Below are 22472 nucleotides of genomic sequence, written 5' to 3'. Positions count from 1 at the left end.
CTGTGATGTTTCAGAAGTCGCAAAAAAAACCCATTTGAGAAGAATTGACACTGAACCTTGGGTCCGAATTTCAGATATTTTTACGTGATATTTTCGGAGATATGATATGAGGAAGTTGGTGTTTTTGCAAACTCCTGAATTACACTCAAAACAAGTGACCTGGGGAAAGTCGTCATAACTTTCTTTCTGAGCATCGGATTGAAATTTCGTAAGAAGTTAAAGAAAGAGGACGGCCTGTAGTTTATTTTTATATATTTTTTAGAGTAAAAGGTTGAAACAGTGACACGTGGCACTTCATACAAGTTCGCTCTACTGAACTAGTCTATAATCAGGTCACTGCGGGAGATTGTGCATAACTCTTTCTTTGAGAATCCAATTTGGATCAGACTTGTGGCATTGGAAAGAGGACACAGAGGGCTACTACAGGTCACAATTTCAGAACTTAAAGATCCAAAAGTACAGAGTTACAGTCGTTTCTAGGTAGAGCTCCTAAAATCAAGAAAAAGCAAGATGAGGAAGTTTGATGGCAAGGATCCGGTAAATTGGATACTTCAGATGGAGCAATATTTTGATATACATGGTGTACAACTGTTACAAAAGGTATGTATTGCATCTTCATATTTAGAACCAAATCAATTTTTATGGTACAAAGGGCTTTGTTCTCGTAAAAAACTTGTTACGTGGTCAATTTTCACGGAGGAAATGATAGCACATTATGAGGATACAAAGAGCAACACCTTCTTTAGAGAAACACCACAACAATTGGAAAGAGTAAAAGGGCTTTGTGACATAATGGAAAGCAAAATTATGGAAACCAGGAAGCATACCCCTCACAACTATAAAGATGGAAGTGTTGTTTCTCCTAGCCTTCCACAACCTACAAGGGTTACACCACAACAATTGGAAGAAAAAAGAGAAAAAGGGCTTTGTTACAATTGTGATAGCAAATGCACTAAAGGTCATAGGTGTGCTGAGAAGAAATTATTTTACATAGAATATGAAGAGGAGGAAGAAAAGGATCAAGAAACATCAAAAGAAGAGGATATACGTCAGGACACCACTCCAGAGAAAGAAGAAATGAATCAGACCATATCTTGTAAAGCATTGGCAAGAATTACCACTCCTCAAACTCTCAAGATAGAAGGACATATCAAGAAGAAAAAGGTGAAAGAAGTGAAATATCACATCGAGAAAGAAGAAATGAATCCAACCATATCTTGTAATTCAATGGATGAAATTACCACTCCTCAAACTATCAAGATAGAAGGACACATCAAGAAGAAAAATGTTCAAGAAGTGAAAGATCACATCGAGCATCAAGAAATGAATCCGACCATATCTTGTAAAGGACTGGAAGAAATTATCACTCCTCAAAAGATAGAAGGACATATCAAGAAGAAAAAGGTTCAAGCAGAGAAAGATCATATCGAGCATCAACAGCAAGTTCTCCAACTTTTAAAGGATAACGCCACTTCGGTGCAAAATCAAATGAAACAACAGGTAGATCAACATCATAGTGAAAAATGTTTTGATGTAAGTGATTGGGTATTTTTACTACTACATCTCAAGCAAGCTATTTATGAGAAGGAAATGTTGGCAATACTACATGCACTTAAAAAATGGCGACCTTACCGAATGGGAAGATGCTTCAAGGATGAGGATGTGGAAGCATTGTTTTGTGCTATTTATATTATCCAACCAAATTGGATAAACGAAGAAATGGATGAATGGAAGAAGAACGAAGAAGTATGGCCACTTATTCAAAAGTTGCAAAAGATCCCAATTCAAGCAATATTGCCAGAAATTGAAGAGGAAGGAAAAATCATATTGGAACCTGGAGCAGTCACAGAAACAAGAACTCGACAGCTACGAAATCGATCAATTTCAGAGTATCTCATCAAGTGGAAGAACTTACCCACTGAATATTCCACATGGGAGGACAAGAATTTTATATAGAAGCATCAAGAACTACTCAAGCATTGAGGACAACGCTTTTTGAAGGAGAGGGGCATGTTAGGCCTCTATACTACTAGTGTAACCCCTTATTGTTATTAGTATAACCCACTTATTATATTGATGTACCCATGTAGTGCCCATATTGTTACTATTGTGCCCCATAGAAGCCCACTATTGTTATTATTATGCCCTTACATTATTATTGCTATGTCGGCTCTGATTATGTTATAACCCCTTAGACTCCTATATATAGAAAGGAGGTCTTTTCATTTGTATCATCTAAGAATTGTTCATTTATGTAATGTAAAGGAGGTTGCCCCCTCGAAAAGGCTGAATTCTAAGGCGTTGATCTATCTTTTCTATCTTTTCTTGAGCTGGTTTCATAACAGTCACTGACATTCAAAACTCTACACACAATACTTTTGAGCATGCAGCTTCGCATAACCATCTCTACACAGTCTCTTCCGTAGTTGCAAAAAACATTCCTAAATAATAGTAATAATAATAAAAGAAAACGCCTAATCTACAACCACATGAATTCTTGCATCATTGAATAAAACATTAACATATTGGTGTACTGCAACCACATTAACAACTTGCTTCGCACAACCACCTCTGTACAGCTACCTCATGTTATGAGACCAGCGCACAAAAAGATAGAAAAGATAGATGAACACCTTATAAATAAGCCTCTTCCAGGGGGCAACCTCCTTTACATTACACAAATGAGAAATTCTTGGATGATACAAATGACAAGACCTCCTTTCTATATATAGGAGTCTAAGGGGTCATAATGTAATCAGAGTTGACATAACAATAATAATGTAAGGGCACAATAATAACAATAGTGGGCTTCTATGGGGAAAAATAATAACAATATGGGGACTACATGGGCACAACAATATAATAAGGGGGTTGTACTAATAACAATATGGGGTTATACTAGTAGTACAGGGACCTAACATGCCCCCCTCCTTCAAAAAGTGTTGTCCTCAACACTTGAGTAGTTCTTGATGCTTCTGTATAAATTCTTGTCCTCCCATGTGGAATCTTCAGTGGGTAAGTTCTTCCACTTGATGAGATACTCTAAAATTGATCGATTCCGTAGCTGTGGGGTGCTTATTTCTGTGACTGCTCTAGGATTCAATATGATTTTTCCTTCCTCGTCAAGTTCTAGAAATATTGTTTGAACTGGGATCTTCTGCAACTTTTGAATGAGTGGCCACAGTTCTTCATCCTTCTTCCATTCATCCCTTGCTTCGTTTATCCAATCTGGTTGGATAATAGAAATAGCACAAAACAATGCTTCCATACCCTCATCCTTTCTTGAGAGTGCATCTGCAACAACATTTTGCTTCCCTTTTTTGTAGATGATTTCAAAGTCATAACCCAACATACTTGTGACCTGTTTTTTATGTTCTTCTAAAGATAATCTTTGTTCTAAAAAGTATTTAAGACTATCATGATCCATTTTTACATTGAAGTGTCTTCCCATTAGGTAAGGTCACCATTTCTTAAGTGCATGTAGTATTGCCAACATTTCCTTCTCATAAATAGCTTGCTTGAGATGTAGCCGTAAAAATACCCAATCGCCTACATCAAAACTTCTTTCACTGTGATGTTGATCTACTCATTGTTTCATTCGATTCTGCACCAAAGTGGTGTTATCCTTTAAAAGTTGGATAACTTGTTGCTGATGATCGATGTGATCTTTCACTGCTTGAATCTTTTTCTTCTTGATATGTCCTTCTGTCTTGAGAGTTTGAGGAGTCGTAATTTCTTCCAATGCATTACAATATATGGTTGGATTCATTTCTTGATGCTCAATGTGATCTTTCACTTCTTGAACATTTTTCTTCTTGATATGTCCTTCTACCTTGATAGTTTGAGGAGTGATAATTTCGGCCAATGCATTACAAGATACAGTCGGATTCATTTCTTATTTATCGATGTGATCTTTCACTCCTCGAACCTTTTTATTCTTAATATGTCCTTCTATCTTGTGAGTTTGAGGAGTGGTAATTCTTGCCAATGCTTTCCAAGATATGGTCGGATTCATTTCTTTTTTCTCTAGGGTTGGTTCCTGGTGTATATCCTCTTCTTTTGATGTTTCTTGATCCTTTTCTTCCTCCTCTTCATAATCTATGTAAAATAATTTCTTCTCAGCACACTTATGACCTTTAGTGTATTTGCTATCACAATTGTATCAAAGCCCTTTTTCTCTTTTTTCTTCCAATTGCTTTCATGTAAACCTTGTAGGTTGTGGAAGGCAAGGAGAAAAAACATTTCCATAATTATAGTCGTGAGTGATGGGATTCCTTGTTTCCATAATTTCGCTTTCAATTTTTCTTGCCAACCTGAATGCCTTCTCTAATGAATCAGGTTCCCAAAGACGAACCTCATGTTGAATGTTATTCTTTAAAGTCCCTATGAAGACATCAATCCTTTGCTTCTCTGGAATATCATTTACCCTTATATTACAGTTTTGACAGTCCTCAATGTGCTCTACCATTGAACCCTTTTGTTCGAGATTTATCAATTGGCTAAACAAGGTGTTACTCTTTGTATCCTGATAATGTGCTATCATTTCTTCTGTGAAATTTGACAAAGTGACAAGTGCTTTATGAGAACAAAGCCCTTTATACCATAAAAATTGGTTCTAAATATAAAGATGCAATATGTACTTTGTTTAGTCAATTTAGTGTCATCTAAATTGCTATCATAAATTGTCAACCAGGAGCTCGTAAGCTGATGAAGTGAAGGTGTACTATATGTACTTAAGCAACCTCTTAGATCTTTTTGTCGTTTGGGGGTGTTGTTTGTGGTCAATTTAACTTCCTAAGATGGAGTGATGATTTTATAAACAGATGAGTGATAGTGTGTGTAAGGTGATTTCTAAATGAGTGAGTGTGTGTTGCTAGTGTTTTCTAACTACCTTCTAAACTTTGCAAATAAAGAGATTGAAAGAAATAAATAACTTGAAATGAACTAAAAGCAAAGAACCACTTTCTAATGGCACTAGTCACTACTCATGCTGCTGCAAATAAAAAGGTAAGAAAATCACTTTAAAAACCAATGATAATGTTCATCTCTTCCTAAATCTCTGCTTCCAACATATGGTACTATGTAAAACACGATTAGGAAGTAGTTAGAGATAAGTCTAAAAAGTGATAAAGCTCTAAATGACAAATTATAACACCACTGTGCCTTTCCCCAGCATTCTGCTTCCAACATACATTGTTATGTGTAACAAGTGAAGAAAGAGTTAGTGATATAAGCCAAAAGCTACTCAAAGCAAGCTGTAATTTATTAGTATTCTGATCTCTTAAAGATGAACAATTTATGATAAGGAGACCATCAATGTGTTAGCATACAGCTTGAGGAACTAAGCTAGAAGTAAGCTAGAAAATCAAAGTAAAGGCAGCAACTATGAATATGACAACTGAAAATACCATCAGATATAAAGCAAATACACAAGGACAAACAATCCCGGGTTAAAACCTGCAGAAAACAATACTGATCAGTTTAAAATAAATGCTGGAAATGAAATGACATGAAATCAAATGGTAAACTATTATACATGATGAAAGAAATAAAAATTGTTGAAGGCAGGAAAATGAAATCAAACACTATGTACACGGCTGTCATAGATGGGGGCCCTCCATCCACGCAACCAACTAAAAGATCAGCTACGAAAAGGTGAACAGAAACAGTCTTCTTTTATAAAACCAGCATGTCAAAATACAGTTAAAAAGTGCTGTAGAAACAGCCTTCTAAAACAGAGTTTTGATAACAAAATCAGCGCAGCAATTACAATATTCAAAAAGCTAATCTACAAGCGTTGGCACACGCTTTATTTATAAGCACAGAGATAAACTACCCTCTGCGTGAACTAAGCAACTACAGCCTAACTTATTAACTACGCAGCAACACGCAGTCTTAACTAATTAACTTGTGCAGCAACACGCAGGCAACTCCGTGCGCTTTTGAGGGAAACAGTCATCGTGGAAAGTAAATCTATGTTTGGATCCTGTCTTTAGTTGTCTTCGTGGTGTGGAGGAAGTGCCAGCTATAGTTCCGTGTCCCAACTTCTCACGGCTCCCATGCCACCGTTTGGAACTTGACCGTTTGACTGAGGGAACACCTGCGTTGACCAAGGGCATGCGTGACTGGTTTGGCTCAACCAATAGCATACGATCCATGTGTACGTCCAACCCAACATGCCCATGTGGCCCGTTCCTTGAGAAGACACGTGGAGTATATCAAACAACAAAAAGGCTGCGGAATCTCTGAGTAGCTGCGGAATTGCTGAACAGCTGCGAAATGGCTGAACAGCTGCGGAATGGCTGAAAAACTGCGGAATTGCTGTATATGTTCCAAAATTCTAATCAAACAGTCAAACATTAGCATAGTTAACAAACCATGATAAAAAGACATGTAATGCAATAATTTGAACAAGTTAATGGAGGAAAAGATGGAAAAAGGAAGAAGTGAGTGGGAAAAGGCTGTTGGGAAGATAGCTAAGTGAGTGCAAGGTTGAGGCTCAACATACCCCCACTCTGAGGGTGTTGCATGTCCTCATGCAACCAAAACTTGGCATAATCCTTTAGTTCATATGCTCGGATGCCTCTGCTAAGACATCCAACCTTCTTCTCTTCCTCTTTGTTGCCAAATTTGTTCTCGGTTTCTTCACCAAGCACCTGAATTTTAAGTTGATCAATGCCCGGCTCAACTTCTTGCATTTTCTTTTCAACTTTCTGTTCTTTCTTTGCCAAAGGCCCAAATGAAGCATGGTGTTGTCGTGGATCATCTTGTCCACGTTACCTTGTTGTTTCAATTTTTCATTTTCATTTTTGATGTGGCGATTTAGAACTTCTAGTTCAAATATTTCTTGCTTCAGAGATTGAACCTGTTGTTCAAGGGGCAAGACTGTGCTAGGACCAGCAACAGATTGCTCCAATGTTTCTAAATAGTCATATGCTTCTTGCTGAACAGGGTCAATATCTGGAGTTTGCCTTGGTCTGAATTCAAACTCTTGAAAACTGCTCTCTCTTTCTTGTTGAAAAGGGCTTTCCTCTCTTGGAGGACTTGAGTCAATGTCTAGCTGAATTTGCCTCTTCTCAGGTGTGCTCAAGTCAACAAAATGGGACTGTTTTCCTTTTATTACACTTTTCCTTTCTATGAGCCTTCTACTTCTTCTTACCTGTATGCTAGTGCTTTTCTTCTTGGAGATGGCAGTTTCCTGAAGCTGAGCAAGCCTATGAGCCAATGTTTGGGTATCTTCTTCGGTTGAAGGCTCAGGTGAAGGGGATGGTGTTTGCAAAATAGCTTTTCCCTTATCCCTTTTCTGTCTTTTTGTTTTGCTGCCCTTTTCCTTCTCTTTTTGACCAGTTTCCAGGATGGTTTCTTGGGCAATTTCTTGAAGAGTTTCTGCAATGATTTCTTGGACAGTTTCTTCTACATCAGTATCTTGGGCAGCAGTTTCTTCTACATCAGTCTCTTGGGCAGCAGTTTCTTTTTCTTTTCTTCTACTTCTCCGGGGCACTTTAGGAGAGCTAATGGAGGCTGGTACTTTAGGAGAGCTAACAGAGGTTTCAGCCACTTCCTGAAAATGGTTCCTAATAAGGAATTTCTCCCATGTGTCCTTCCTGATTTTTAACTGCTTTTCAATTAGTATTTTGATGAGGCCATGGTGGTATAGGTGTGGCTCAATGTTACCCACATGTTTTTGCACAGTAGCACTCATTTTCTTTAAACTAGACAGCAGGAAATAAGGGAGATTGATGGTATGTTCACCCATAAAATGCATCATTATCTTTGTGTGATAAACATACATTGTACCAAATCTGCCTTCACATGTCAAAAATTTCTGCACTAACAAAAGTAAGGCAGTCCATTCATTTTTAATGTTACTTACAGGTATTCCTTTAGTGAAGATAGTAGTATCCATACCTGGATTTTTCAATATGTTCTTCCACTCTTGGCTTTCAACAGTTCGATTCTTGAACCATCGCTCTCCAGTACGAGGCAAAGCAGTTGCTTGAGCCAAGCTGCTTTCTGTGACAGTGAATTGCAGGTCCCCAATCTCCACAGTGTTTGTTTTCCCATCAAACGACCGAGCAAAGGCCTTGGTAACCTCTTTGTGGTATCCTTTAAATTTCTGAATAAATTTTAACCACTTGGCCTTCTGCAGGGCATTCCTCGTTTGTGGGTAACCGTCTAGAAATTTAGAACCTTCCGGCTCTGCTCTTAATAGCTTGCCCATTTCGGTTACCAACTTCTCTTGCTGCTCTGACAGTACAATACTGTTTGGATGCTAGAGGAAAAAGACTCCACGGGAAAACAGTGCTCCTCAGCGTAAATTACGGCTGGAACAGAGAATTACACGGCTACAGTGGAATGGCCGTAATGGAAATTGGGAAGAACAGTGTCCAGTAGTGGGTATTACGGCTACAGTAGAGTGGCCGTGATGCAATTACGAGCCTGTTGGTCAGGGTTTTAAGCGGAGAGATGAGGAGAATGGAGCAGCGTAGGTTTACGGTGAGACAGAGTGGTGAATGAACTGAGAGTGAAATCGATGAAATCGAGGGAGTGAACAGCGATAGGAATGAAGTTATGCATGCGTAGAAAGGTATTAAAGGGTAGAACGGCCGAATCCCATCGACGTCAGGTAACTGTATACACCTGGCTGCGGAATGATCAGTTGAAGAGCCGTGGTGTAACAGGACACGTCATTCTGGTACGAAGAATTAATGCAAGGGAGCAGGCCGTATCAAGTTTGAATCACAGTGATTATGGGACCGTTAAAACGGAGGTGAGGTGGACTACGCAGCATAATGGACAAGGAGTGAACGGAGATCTTGTTCAATCATTACACTAGGTGCCTAATACCATAATCCGAAAACCATACGTAATGATATAACTGTCAGTTAGAGGTTTAGAACATACCTTTGTGTATTTTGATTCCTTTGCTAATCATGATGCTAACCTTTGCTTTATTGTTGCCTTTGTATATGCTGTGTGTCTTCACCCTTTAATGATGCTGGTACTTCTGACTGCAGATTTTTTCTTTTTGAAACAGAGTTTATTTTTGTTGCAGGGACAGAGTGTATAAGCTGCGGAATTCGGATATCAGCTGCGGAATTGGCTCCTAGCTGTAGAATTTGCAGCAACATTTTTCTTCCTGCACCAAGAGAATTAAAACAACTTGACTAAATTAAATAGTCTTGATAGGGACTTTATTGATGAGAATGAGATGGAGTGAGTGGACTGAAAAAAAAATGGAATGGAATTAAGATGATGAGATGGATGAGATGGCAGAAGAGGGATTTTTTTTTTTGGAAAATATAAGGTGTCAGGTGACCCTGATTTTCACCTTACATTTTCTGCATAAGACTGCCAATCCAAGATTGGTTTTCAGGCTTATACAAGAGATTTTTTTTCTTCTTTTTTTTTTTTTTTTAACTGAAAGAAACAGAGATTAGGCTGATGGAGGAGAAGAATTCTTCTCCACCAGCCTCATTGCAGAATCTTCTTTGAACAACTTGACAAATTCCTCTTTTGAGAGTGGCTTCTGGTAGATTTTCAGGCGATGGCCATTCACAATAAGAGGAGTATGAAATTCATCAATAGTTTTCACTCGAACTGCTCCATTACTAAAGACTTCATCAATCTCATATGGCCCAAGCCAATGAGTTTGAAATTTCCCTTTGAAGTCTTTAAACATTGAATCAAACAATAGAGCCCAATCTCCTTTCTGAAACTTTCTTTCTTTGATATGACGATCATGCCATTTAGATCTTTGGTGCTGAACTAGATCGGTCCTTAGAATTGCATCTTGTCTTATTTCATCTAGCTCATTTAGCTGGTCCATTCTGTGTTTTTGGACTTCTGAGAGGCTCATTCCCAACTGGACTGCCACCTTGAAGGTCTTGATTTGGAACTCAATGGGGAGTAGGACTTCCTTCCCATAAACAAGTTCATAGGGAGAATGTCCTGTTGTGTTCCTCCATGTAGTTCTATAGGCCCATAAGGCTTCAGGAAGCCTTTCCGCCCAATCTCTTCTATGAAGATGAACAGTCTTGGTGATAATGCCTTCAAGAACTTTATTGGTAGATTCCACTTGGCCATTTGATTGCGAATGGTATGGAGTAGATGTTTTGTGCTTGATCTTATATTCCTCCATCAGCTTCTCCATCAATTTAGATGTAAATTGGCTGCCCTGATCTGTCACAATTTCCCTTGGGACACCAAAACGAGTGAAAATATCCTCAAAAAGAAATTGAACAACTGAATTTTCAGTGGAAGAAGGCAATGCCTTGGCTTCTACCCACTTAGTAACATAATCAGTACAAGCCAGTATATACTTCTTTTGCTTTGATGGAGGATTAATTGGTCCAACGAAATCTAGAGCCCATTTCTCAAAGGGTTCGATGCATACCTGAGGCTGTAGTGGCATTTCATTTGAAGGAGTTGGTCTCCCAACTCTTTGGCAACTGTCACACCTTCTAACATACTGCTTTGCATCTTTAAAGAGAGAAGGCCAATAATATCCTAGAGAAAGGATTTTATAGGCTGTCCTCATGTCAGCAAAGTTCCCGCCGCATGGTTCATCATGACATGCCTTAAGGATGTCAGGCATTTCATCTTCCCGAACGCACCTTCTGATTATACAATCTGGCCCTGTTTTGAACAATTCATTAGAAATCCAAGAATAATGTGAACTCTCCTGAATGATTTTCCTTTTCTCATTAGGAAATAAGTGTAGAGGTAGCTTCCCTGTAACTAGATAATTAGCCATATCTGCATACCAAGGAGTCTTGGTAGTTACTGCAAACAAGTATTCATCTGGAAACTTATCTTCTACTGGAGAATCTACATTAGTGTTTTGGATTCTAGACAAGAAATCAGCTACTGTGTTTTGTTTTCCAGGTCTATCTAACACAGTAATGTTGAATTCTTGTAAAAGTAAAAGCCATCTTGTAACTCTACCATTAGTAACAGGTTTGTTCATTAAATATCTTATGGCAGAGTGATCAGTATGGACAAAGGTTTCATAGCCGGTTATGTAGTGTCTAAACTTATTGATCGCATGTACCACAGCTAAAACTCTTTTTCTGTAACAGTATAATTTAACTCAGTGGGAGTCAAATTTTTACTGGTGTAATAAATGGCATAAGGGATCAAATCATTTTGTCCCAAAACAGCTCCTAGAGCTGTATCTGAAGCATCAGTAGAAATGTGGAAAGGGAGTTTCCAATTTGGCCCCGTTAAGATGGGTGCTTCAGATATTCTAGTCTTTAAAGCTTCAAAGGCAGATTGACACTCAGGATCCCACTTGAACTCACAGTCTTTGGTAAGCAATTTGAAAAGAGGAGATGCTATCTTAGTGAAGTTTTCAATAAATCTTCTGTAATACCCAGTAAACCCAAGAAAACTCCTAACATCTTTCTGGCAATTTGGAACAGGTAACTTAGAGATGACTTCAACTTTGGATCTATCAACCTTAATCCCATCTCCTGAAATATGATGTCCTAAAACAATCCCTTTAGTAAACATCATAAAACACTTTTCATGACTTAAAGAAAGATTTGTTTCCTTACATCTTATCAGTACTTTTTCCAAATTTTCCAAAGCTTCCTCAAATGTATTACCATAAACTGTGAAATCGTCCATGTATACCTCTACACAATCATGAATTAGATCTGAAAAACTTCCTAGTACAGCCCTTTGAAATGTAGCGGGTGCATTGCACAATCCAAAAGGGAGTACTCGGTAGGCAAAAGTTCCCCAAGGACAAGTAAATGTGGTTTTGTCTTGATCTTCAAGTGCTACCTGAATTTGATTATACCCACTAAAACCATCCAGGAATGAGAAATACTTTTTACCTGCTAAAGTGTCTAGTACCTGATCAATAAAAGGTAGAGGGAAATGATTCTTTAGGGTTGCCTTGTTCAATTCTCGATAATCAATGCAAACTCTCCATTTACCATTCTTTTTGGGCACTATAACCAAGGGAGAAACCCATTGGCTATTTGAAATGGGGTAAATGAAGTTTACCTTGAGCAATTTCTGGAGTTCTTCTTTCACGATTTCCCTAAGGTTTGGATTCATCCTTCTTTGTGGTTGCCTAATAGGTCTGCTGTTTTCTTCAATATAGATGTGATGAATACAAGTCTTAGGATCGATTCCTTTCATGTCCGTGTATTCCCATGCAAATGCAATGGAATGTTTTTGCAAAAGTTTGGTTAATTCTTCTTGTTGTGGTCTTCCCAAGTTTCTGTTAATGTTCAATGTTTTTCCTGGAAGGATTTCAACTGTAGAACTACCAAACTCTTCCATTGAGAAGAGAGACATTTGTCTAGAGGAGAGATATTCAATGTCCGCATCTAACTGAAACTGTGTAGAGTCATTATCTAAAGGTATTTCAAAATTTTCTAATGTATTTAGAATTTGACTATCTTCACTGATCTCAGAGATGGTTAGAACAGGTTGAATGGTATCCTCATCATCAACCCACTCATCTTCTCCTATTTCTGTTATTGCCTTTGCTGGATGATACAAGTTGAATTTCTTGGTGGAATTACCATCTGATATATACATGTCCCCATACCTACAACTGATAAAAGCATCAGTTGTTGCTAGCCAAGGTCTTCCTAAGATAAGAGGATGTCCTCCTAGATTATTCTTGGGAGTTAAAATCATAAAATCAACTGGATATTCCCAAGAGTCTAGGGATGCTGGAATTTCTTCCAATACACCATCAGGTTTAATGATTGATCTATCTGCAAGTTGCAGTAGAGTAGGTGTAAAGAGAAGGTTAGGAAGCTTTAACTGATCCATGGTCTGTCTACTCATGATGTTGATAGCGGCTCCTAAGTCAATCAAAGTATTTGGGATTTCAACCCCATTAATATGAGTCTTGACAATAGGGCTACCGAGATCCACATACTTTTGCATGGTAATCTTACCCATCATAATGTCTGCAATTTTTCCAACTAGATGTATCCTTTTGGTATCTCTGGTTCTTTTTCCTATTTTCTTCAAACTCAACTCCTTTATTGTCTTTGCTAGAATGGGAATTTTCTTAATGGCTTGTAACAAGGGGATCTTGATACAGACATTCTTCAATTCATCTAGAAAACTATAGTCAGGCACCCATATTTGTTTTTCCACTCCTTTGTCAATTTGTAATCTTTCAGGAAAAGGAGGTGTAGCTAAAGGTGTAGGTTGCTCAACTATGGGAGTTGTAGAGGTTGATTCTTTTTCTTTTTCTTTTTGGATATTTTGGTTTTGAAGTGATACTTCAGAACCCTTATTGACTTTGAGAGATTCTTCCTCAGAAATGCTTGGTTGTTGAATACTTGTAGAAGGTTGATCTAGGATTCTACCTGATCTGAGTTGTACTTCATTGAGAGGAACAACCATATAGGTAGGGAATGGTTGACCTTCCATCATGTAAGCATTTTGAGGGTTCCTATTATTTGGATTTGGTAATGGCTGAGAGGGAAGTTGATTTGAATTCTACTGGGATTGAAGCGAGAGTTGAGAATTTTGATTTTGTGGAGGAGGTTGTTGTTGTTGAGGGTATGGCAATGATAGTTGTTGACCTTGATTTGGAAGTTGTGGAACCTGCTGATTCTGAAATGATGAAGGATATTGATAGAATTGAGCAAGTCTCCCATAAGGATTTTGCATGCTTTGCATCCATGCTTGAAAAGCATTTTGAGGTTGAGGCCAAGATTGTTGCCCAGGATTCCAATTTGGTTGGGATTGGAAATTCATAGAGTTGTTAAACCCTTGATTCTGTTGCCCTTGCCAAGGTCTCCTTGCAATAAAACAGAGAGATTCAAGAGTATTTGGATCCTCTTGAAAGACTGCTTTGAGGCCAGGTATTGAAGGACAATCCTTAGTCTCATGAGTTTCTGAGCAAATTACACATGTTTCTACAACGTGTGCATCCAAGGGACATTCCCTTAAAGCATGTTTCTTTCTACATTTCGGGCAAAAAATGGCCAAAGCCTCAGCTTCTGCTTTTTGTTTATTGTGAATCTTAAGGGTATCTAGTTGTTCACTAAGACTCCCTAAGATGTCAGTTTTGAATTCATCAAGCATATTGCCGATTTCATCCCTACTTACTGATCCTGTTGCAGATTTATTTGCTCTAAGGAGAGAAGGATCTCTAGGCCCTTTTTGAGTTTTTGATTTGCCCCTTGAGAGATGGATACAAAGTTCTGCTATATCATTGAGTGAAAGTTGAGAAATATCCCCTTTCCCCATCATGTTTAAGATATCTATCCATTCATCCCTAATGGCTTTTAAGGTCTCTTCATCCAAGCTACTCATTTTTGCTCTTTTCAAGTTATATTGAAATCTTTCAAGTAAATCTTCTAAGCTCTCATCTTCTCTTTGTATCATTTTAAATACCTCGTCCTTGTGATTAGTAGGCATACAATAGTCCAAATACCTATCCAAAAATGTATGTTTCATTTCATCCCAAGTCCTAATGGATTGAGTGAGTAACCCCATGAACCATTTCAAGGCTTGATCTTTCAGTGTTGAAGGGAATAATTTGAGTTTCTGAGAGTCATCCAGGTAGTCATAAGTTCGACACACCACTTCAAATTCAAATAAAAATGTTTCAGGGTCCTCAGTTCTTAACCCATGGAAATTTGGGAGGACAGATGGCGATATGTTTTTCATAGTGGCTCGGGAATCCTCATTAACAATGGGAAACCCAAATGAATTATCCCCATCTCTGTTTCCTCCTCCAAGGGGACCTCTACCTCCTCCATTATTGTTGTTGTTTCCTCCTCCTCCTCTACCTCTACCTCTACCACCTCCTTCTTCCTCTGCCATGATGGTTCTCCTAGGGATTTCAAAATCTTCTGGTTCCTCTACAAAGGGTGAATGAGAAGAGATTTCTCCTTCTTCTTCAGATGATTCCACTTCCTCAATTGCAATTGGTCTTTCTGTAGGAGAAAGAGAAGAGTCTCTTCCTAGTTCAAATTCAATAGAAGGTGTAGGAGAGTCAACTCTTGGCTCTTGAATTCCATGAATTCTAAGACTAGGAGTGTCGGTTGGAGATAAGGGAGATGTCTCTTGTCTATCCCTTGAAGCAGATGGACTTGTAAAAATTGAACTTCGAGCTCTAGCTAAAAACCTTCCCCTAGAATCTCTAGCTCTATGCATGTCATTTTTTATTATTTTTCTTCAAGTCAAGTTAATAGTTCTTTTTCTGATCTTCCTGGTCACTCTAGGTGCAAGAAGAGAGCATACTCAAGAAACTACTAAATCAATAACTTTCTCTTTTCTGATCCTCCAGATCACTTTGAAGTGCAAGAGGAGAGCATACTTTGATAGGTTATCAACTTCTTTCCTTGAAATTTTTATGTTTTTTTTCTCTAAGAATATGGCTACTTAATTTCACTTCCCCGGCAACGGCGCCAAAATGTTTAGTCAATTTAGTGTCATCTAAATTGCTATCATAAATTGTCAACCAGGAGCTCGTAAGCTGATGAAGTGAAGGTGTACTATATGTACTTAAGCAACCTCTTAGATCTTTTTGTCGTTTGGGGGTGTTGTTTGTGGTCAATTTAACTTCCTAAGATGGAGTGATGATTTTATAAACAGATGAGTGATAGTGTGTGTAAGGTGATTTCTAAATGAGTGAGTGTGTGTTGCTGGTGTTTTCTAACTACCTTCTAAACTTTGCAAAGAAAGAGATTGAAAGAAATAAATAACTTGAAATGAACTGAAAGCAAAGAACCACTTTCTAATGGCACTAGTCACTACTCATGCTGCTGCAAATAAAAAGGTAAGAAAATCACTTTAAAAACCAATGATAATGTTCATCTCTTCCTAACTCTCTGCTTCCAACATATGGTACTATGTAAAACACGATTAGGAAGTAGTTAGAGATAAGTCTAAAAAGTGATAAAGCTCTAAATGACAAATTATAACACCATTGTGCCTTTCCCCAGCATTCTGCTTCCAACATACATTGTTATGTGTAACAAGTGAAGAAAGAGTTAGTGATATAAGCCAAAAGCTACTCAAAGCAAGCTGTAATTTATCAGTATTCTGATCTCTTAAAGATGAACAATTTATGATAAGGAGACCATCAATGTGTTAGCATACAGCTTGAGGAACTAAGCTAGAAGTAATCTAGAAAATCAAAGTAAAGGCAGCAACTATGAATATGACAACTGAAAATACCATCAGATATAAAGCAAATACACAAGGACAAACAATCCCGGGTTAAAACCTGCAGAAAACAATATTGATCAGTTTAAAATAAATGCTGGAAATGAAATGACATGAAATCAAATGGTAAACTATTATACATGATGAAAGAAATAAAAATTGTTGAAGGCAGGAAAATGAAATCAAACACTATGTACACGGCTGTCATAGATGGGGGCCCTCCATCCACGCAACCAACTAAAAGATCAGCTACGAAAAGGTGAACAGAAACAGTCTTCTTTTATAAAACCAGCATGTCAAAATACAGTTAAAAAGTGTTGTAGAAACAGCCTTCTAAAACAGAGTTTTGATAACAAAATCAGCGCAGCAATTACAATATTCAAAAAGCTAATCTACAAGCGTTGGCACACGCTTTATTTATAAGCACAGAGATAAACTACCCTCTGCGTGAACTAAGCAACTACAGCCTAACTTATTAACTACGCAGCAACACGCAGTCTTAACTAATTAACTTGTGCAGCAACACGCAGGCAACTCCGTGCGCTTTTGAGGGAAACGGTCATCATGGGAAGTAAATCTATGTTTGGATCCTGTCTTTAGCTGTCTTCGTGGCGTGGAGGAAGTGCCAGCTATAGTTCCGTGTCCCAGCTGCTCACGGCTCCCATGCCACCGTTTGGAACTTGACCGTTTGACCGAGGGAACACCTGCGTTGACCAAGGGCATGCGTGACTGGTTTGGCTCAACCAATAGCATACGATCCATGTGTACGTCCAACCCAACATGCCCATGTGGCCCGTTCCTTGAGAAGACACGTGGAGTATATCAAACAGCAAAAAGGCTGCAGAATCTCTGAGTAGCTGCGGAATTGCTGAACAGCTGCGGAATGGCTGAACAGCTGCAGAATTGCTATATATGTTCCAAAATTCTAATCAAACAGTCAAACATTAGCATAGTTAACAAACCATGATAAAAAGACATGTAATGCAATAATTTGAACAAGTTAATGGAGGAAAAGATGGAAAAAGGAAGAAGTGAGTGGGAAAAGGTTGTTGGGAAGATAGCTAAGTGAGTGCAAGGTTGAGGCTCAACATACTTTTTGTAGCATTTGAACCTCATGTAGATCAAAATATTACTCCATCTGTAGTATCCAATTTACCGAATCATTTCCATCAAACTTCCTCATATCACCTTTTCTTGATCTTAGGAGCTTGATATTGAAATGATTGTAACTCGATAATTTTAGATCTCCAAGTTCTGAAATTGTGTCCTGCAGTAGCCCTCTGAGTCCTCTTTCTAACTCCACAAGTCTTATCAGAATTTGATTCTCCAAGAAATAGTGATTCCCAATATCCTAAGATAACCTGATTATATAATGTTTTAGTAGACCGAACTTGTACGACGTGCCACGTGTCACTATTTTGACCTTCGGATCTGAAAAATATACATCGAAAACTACATTTTGTCCTCTTTCTGCAACTTCTTATGAAATTTCAATTTGTTGCTCAGAGAGAAATTTATGACGATTTTCCTAAGGTCACCTATTTAGAATGTAATTTGGGAGTTTGCAGAAAACCTAACTTCGTCAGATTATATCTCCAAAACTATAGCGAGAAAAGATCTGAGATTTGGACCCATGCTTCACTAAGAGTTCGACTCAAATGGGTTTTAATTTCGGAATCCAAACCTTTGTCGAAAAAATAGTATAGCGACAATTCTACGATGACCTATTTGAGATGAAATTCTGGAGCTTGCAAAAATCCTAACTTCCTCAGATCATATCTCCAAAAATACAACGAGACAAGATCTGAAATTCAGATCCAAGGTGTAGACCAATCTCTTCTCAAATGGGTTTTTGTTTTAGCTTCTAAAACTTCGTAATGAAAAAGTTATAGAGAAAATACCACGATGACCTTTTTGGAGCAGTGAAACCCTAGAATCCAAAGCTCTGATACCAAATGTTATGAGACCAGCTCACAAAAAGATAGAAAAGATAGATGAACACCTTAAAAATAAGCCTCTTCGAGGGGGAAACCTCCTTTACATTACACAAATGAGCAATTCTTGGATGATAGAAATGACAAGACCTCGTTTCTATATATAGGAGTCTAAGGGGTCATAATATAATCAAAGCCGACATAACAATAATAATGTAAGGGCACAATAATACAATAGTGGGCTTCTATGGGGCACAATAATAACAATATGGGGACTACATGGGCACAACAATATAATAAGGGGGTTGTACTAATAACAATAAGGGGTTATACTAGTAGTACAGGGACCTAACATCTCCGTAGTAGCGAAAAATGTTCCTAAATAATAACTAAAAAAAATAAAGCCTCCCACACATTTGCTTTATCACACAATACTTTTCCTTCTCATGGATTGAAAACATAGTTTATTTAGCACACCCCTCTACGCAAAAGACCTTGGTTCTCCCGCATATACTCTTTTTTCCACACCGTAAACATTTCGCACAACGAAATTGCACCAATTACCGCATCGTTCATCCATATCACCATATTCACTATGCAAAGGACCCTAACTCTCCCACACATACTCTATCGTCCACACAAGGAAATTAATATTAATCAATGATTATACGCTCTGAAATACATCCCTAAATAAGAATTAAAAAAGACATTATATATTCATTATCCTAGAAAAATTTGCACAAAACTTTCCCATAACATCCGCACATGCACAACTTCATCCACACAACCATTTCCACACTTGATAGCACTTTTTGATCAATCATTGACATACGAAACCCCACACTCAATAACACTTTTTGATCAGTCATTGACATTCGAAACCCCACACACAATACCTTCGAGTAGCTACCTTCGCACAACTATTTCTATACTTGCAAAAAAAGTTCCTAAATAATAATTAAAATAAAATCCTTCTGCACATTCATTTTACCACACAAAACAGTTTATTTAGCACTCTCGTCTATGCAACCACCTTCGCGTTTCTACTTCCGCACTCAATAATGCCCTTTAATCAGTCATTTACATTCAAAACTTTGCACACGATACCTTCGAGCAGCTAGTTTCGCACTCACGCCTTCAAAGAGCTACTTCCATACTTACAAAAAACTTTCCTAAATAATAATTAAAAAATACAAAGCACATAGTTTATTTAGCACCCCTGTCTATGTAACCACCCCCGCACATTTTTGTTTGCACAACGACTTCTGCACCCGCTAACACCCTTTGATTAGCCATTAACAATCTCAACCCTACACACGATACCTCCAAGCACCTACCTTTGCATAGCTACTTTCGTACTTGTAAACAAACGTTCCTAAATAATAATTAAAAAATACAAAGCCTATCGCACATCCATTTTATCGCACAACACACACTTTATCTAGCACCCCTGTCTATGCAAAAGACTACAGTTCTTCCGTACATACTTTGTCCTTCGAACAGTAAACGTTGTGCACAATGAAACCGTACCAATTACCACATTGTTCATCACTATCACAACTCTTACTATGCAAAGAACCCCAGTGCTCCTTCACATACTTTGTCCTCCGCACAATCAAGCAAAATAAAATAAAAACGACATTTGTTCAGCGCCCCCTGCCTCCTTCTCCACAAACAACCTGCAACCACATCAACTCTCACATCATTGAACACAACACTAACATAACAGTGTTCTGCAACCGCATCAATTCTCGCATCATTGAGCAAAGCGTTAACATAACAGTGTCAAAACATCACCAATGCAATGACCACTCACAAAATTACTTTTATTTTAATTTTAAAATGAATTGTGAGGGATTAGAAAAAATGAAAAATGAAACGCCTTCCACTAAAGGAATCATGTAAACATCACAGCTTCCTTAGCCAATCGAAAATTGGAAATAATATTTACCAAAAAATCGAAAATTATTTTTAAATTTATACAAAATTACAAATATTAACCAATTAAATTCCAAAAATACAATCAACACAATTTGACCGCATTATAATCCTGGACTAAACTAGGACTAATAATAAACTACGAAACATATATTTATATTAGATATAAACATATGTATATTAAATATAAATAACTAATATATTAAAGTATTTTTGAGATTTCATTATAATATTGCATATATATATGTAACGGTATAATGCTAACTTCTAAATAATGGACTTAGGCAGAAGAAAAAAAATGATAGATAACATTAATTGTATAACGACCTCTGCTAAATCATATTTAGCTTTGCACGAAAGATTAGCTTGACTTATCAACTTTATCTTATGCAATTATTTTTAGTTAACATTTTCTAAACTAATTTTATTGTGATTTAGATTGGATGATTTTAAAATGTTTGAAGATATTGTGATTTAGATGGGGTGATTTTAAAATGTTGATTTCAAATTTTTGATATATAAATTTAACTTAAGTTACTCAAAAAAAATCCAATTTCTATATTTTCATTTCATTTTCATTTATTCATAGTTAGCTTTTCTCTACCTTTATATAACTTTTTCGACTAAATCCAAATAAAATAAAATAAAAATAAATAAATAAATAATAAAAAAATGTACATTGTACGACGAAAATTAACTCCATAGAAATTAAAATAATTTCTTCTCGTCCTTGCCCACAAGATGATTCCCTACTTTCTTGAAAACCACAAGTCCATGTCCCACATTCCTATATTTTATTTTATTTTAGAGTGAAAAGGTTCGGGAATACAAAGTCGCATATAATTTTGTAAAGTGTGAAAATATTAGGAATTAAATAACCCTGATTGTAGATAAAGCCGAGAAACTTTTTAACACTACAACGATCGAGGAACTTTATCCCACCACTAAACTGACAAATTAGACTTTACAAACTTACGCTGCATTTCGTTTAACTCCGTAAAGCAATGGCCACAATCAGAATTTAATTTTGGTGCATTTCGCCAAATACACACGGCATATAAAGTACGAAAATTTATGAATGGTAAAGAGGTAACGCGTCTATTTTCATAATAGTTGTGGAAATCTGAAGTAAAATTTCAATGAATAAATAGTAGTTAAAAGATAAAAATGATTTTATTAAATATATTATAAGTATATTTTTAATATCAAAGGCATTCGCTAATGCTATCAAACTTCTGTCTAAATATCTGTAAAACTGTTTCCTTCAAACAAAATTAAATTCTGTATAAAGTTACATTTTTATTTCAACTCGGAACTCAAAAAAAATACATGGTTCTCGAAATTATATGTTTCGAAAAGTGCATTCTTTTAACAAAGAAAAAGTGTTCAAAAAATTTCATAGTCGATCAAAACTATATGCTTGCACAACTGCATTGTTTTAACAACAAAGAAAAAATGATAAAGTTGAGATTAGATTTATCAATCATGGTTAAATTCAACTTTATCTGAGTATCCATTCTGCAAAAAAAAAAAAAAAACCATTTCCAATTCTTTACGTGTCAAACTTGCTCAGGGCCATTTATTCCCATTTTATCTCTTTCGCGGATCCTCATCCTCCTCTTCAGTGGTTACATAAATTGGAATATATATTATTTAGTAAATCATATATATTTATCTCTTTTGTGAAGTAAATATTTATAAAGAATTTAAATCTTAAATATCACAATTTATATAATACTTTATATCTTAAGACTAAATAAACTAGCCCATAGCTAATTGTACAGAATCTATTTGAAAATTTTGATCATTTTAAAACCATATAAATTTTATTAATAATTTTTAAAAAATCTAACAATCAGATACTCATTCATTTCTCACAAAATATCCCATAAAATTAAACCATACAGAGAAGATTAACATATCCTCTGAACAAGTATGATATGCACAAATAGAAAAACCTATTTATTTAACTCATTAAAACGATACAGAGAAGATTAACATATCCTCTGAGCAAGGATGATATGCACAAATGGAAAAATCTATTTATTTGCCTCATTAAACTTGGAAAACCTCATCTTCATACTAGTACGTGCTAATACTAACAGGGAATGATTCAACCAGTTAATTCAAAATGAACCCGTCCAGTCCTGGCCAGACAGAAGACCAATGAACTCCAATTCCACAGCAGGCGAGCCCTTGGAGTCCCTTGCGCGTTGCATCTGAGCCAATAGTTCTTCTTTGCTCGAAAAAACGGTCAATATGCAAAACCCTTGAGACTTTGACTGCAATTCGTGGCCCAGAGCGCGCAATAAATCCTGGGCAGAGGGAATGGGTGCGGCCTTTCCAGCACTGCAGCAAGAAACCGCCATGGCATTTTTCGCAAAAGTTGCTCCCATCCTTCTAAATTTTGAGGCAATTGAAGCAAATATCTGCTTTTTG

At 37.0% G+C, this 22472-nt stretch overlaps 1 pseudogene; it reads left to right on the top strand.

Moving 5' to 3' along the window:
• The first annotated feature begins 21994 nt into the window (after nt 1-21994).
• Nucleotides 21995-22084, top strand: LOC149188503 (U6 spliceosomal RNA; annotated as a pseudogene).
• The last annotated feature ends 388 nt before the right edge of the window (nt 22085-22472 follow it).

Source organism: Pinus tabuliformis, chromosome 3_1 (assembly GCF_031772625.1).
Source record: "Pinus tabuliformis cultivar Carrire ecotype Pingquan chromosome 3_1, CPIR1, whole genome shotgun sequence".
NCBI lineage: Eukaryota > Viridiplantae > Streptophyta > Pinopsida > Pinales > Pinaceae > Pinus > Pinus tabuliformis.
The sequence above is the reverse complement of the archived record's forward strand: the minus strand, read 5'-3'. Positions and strand labels throughout refer to the sequence as shown.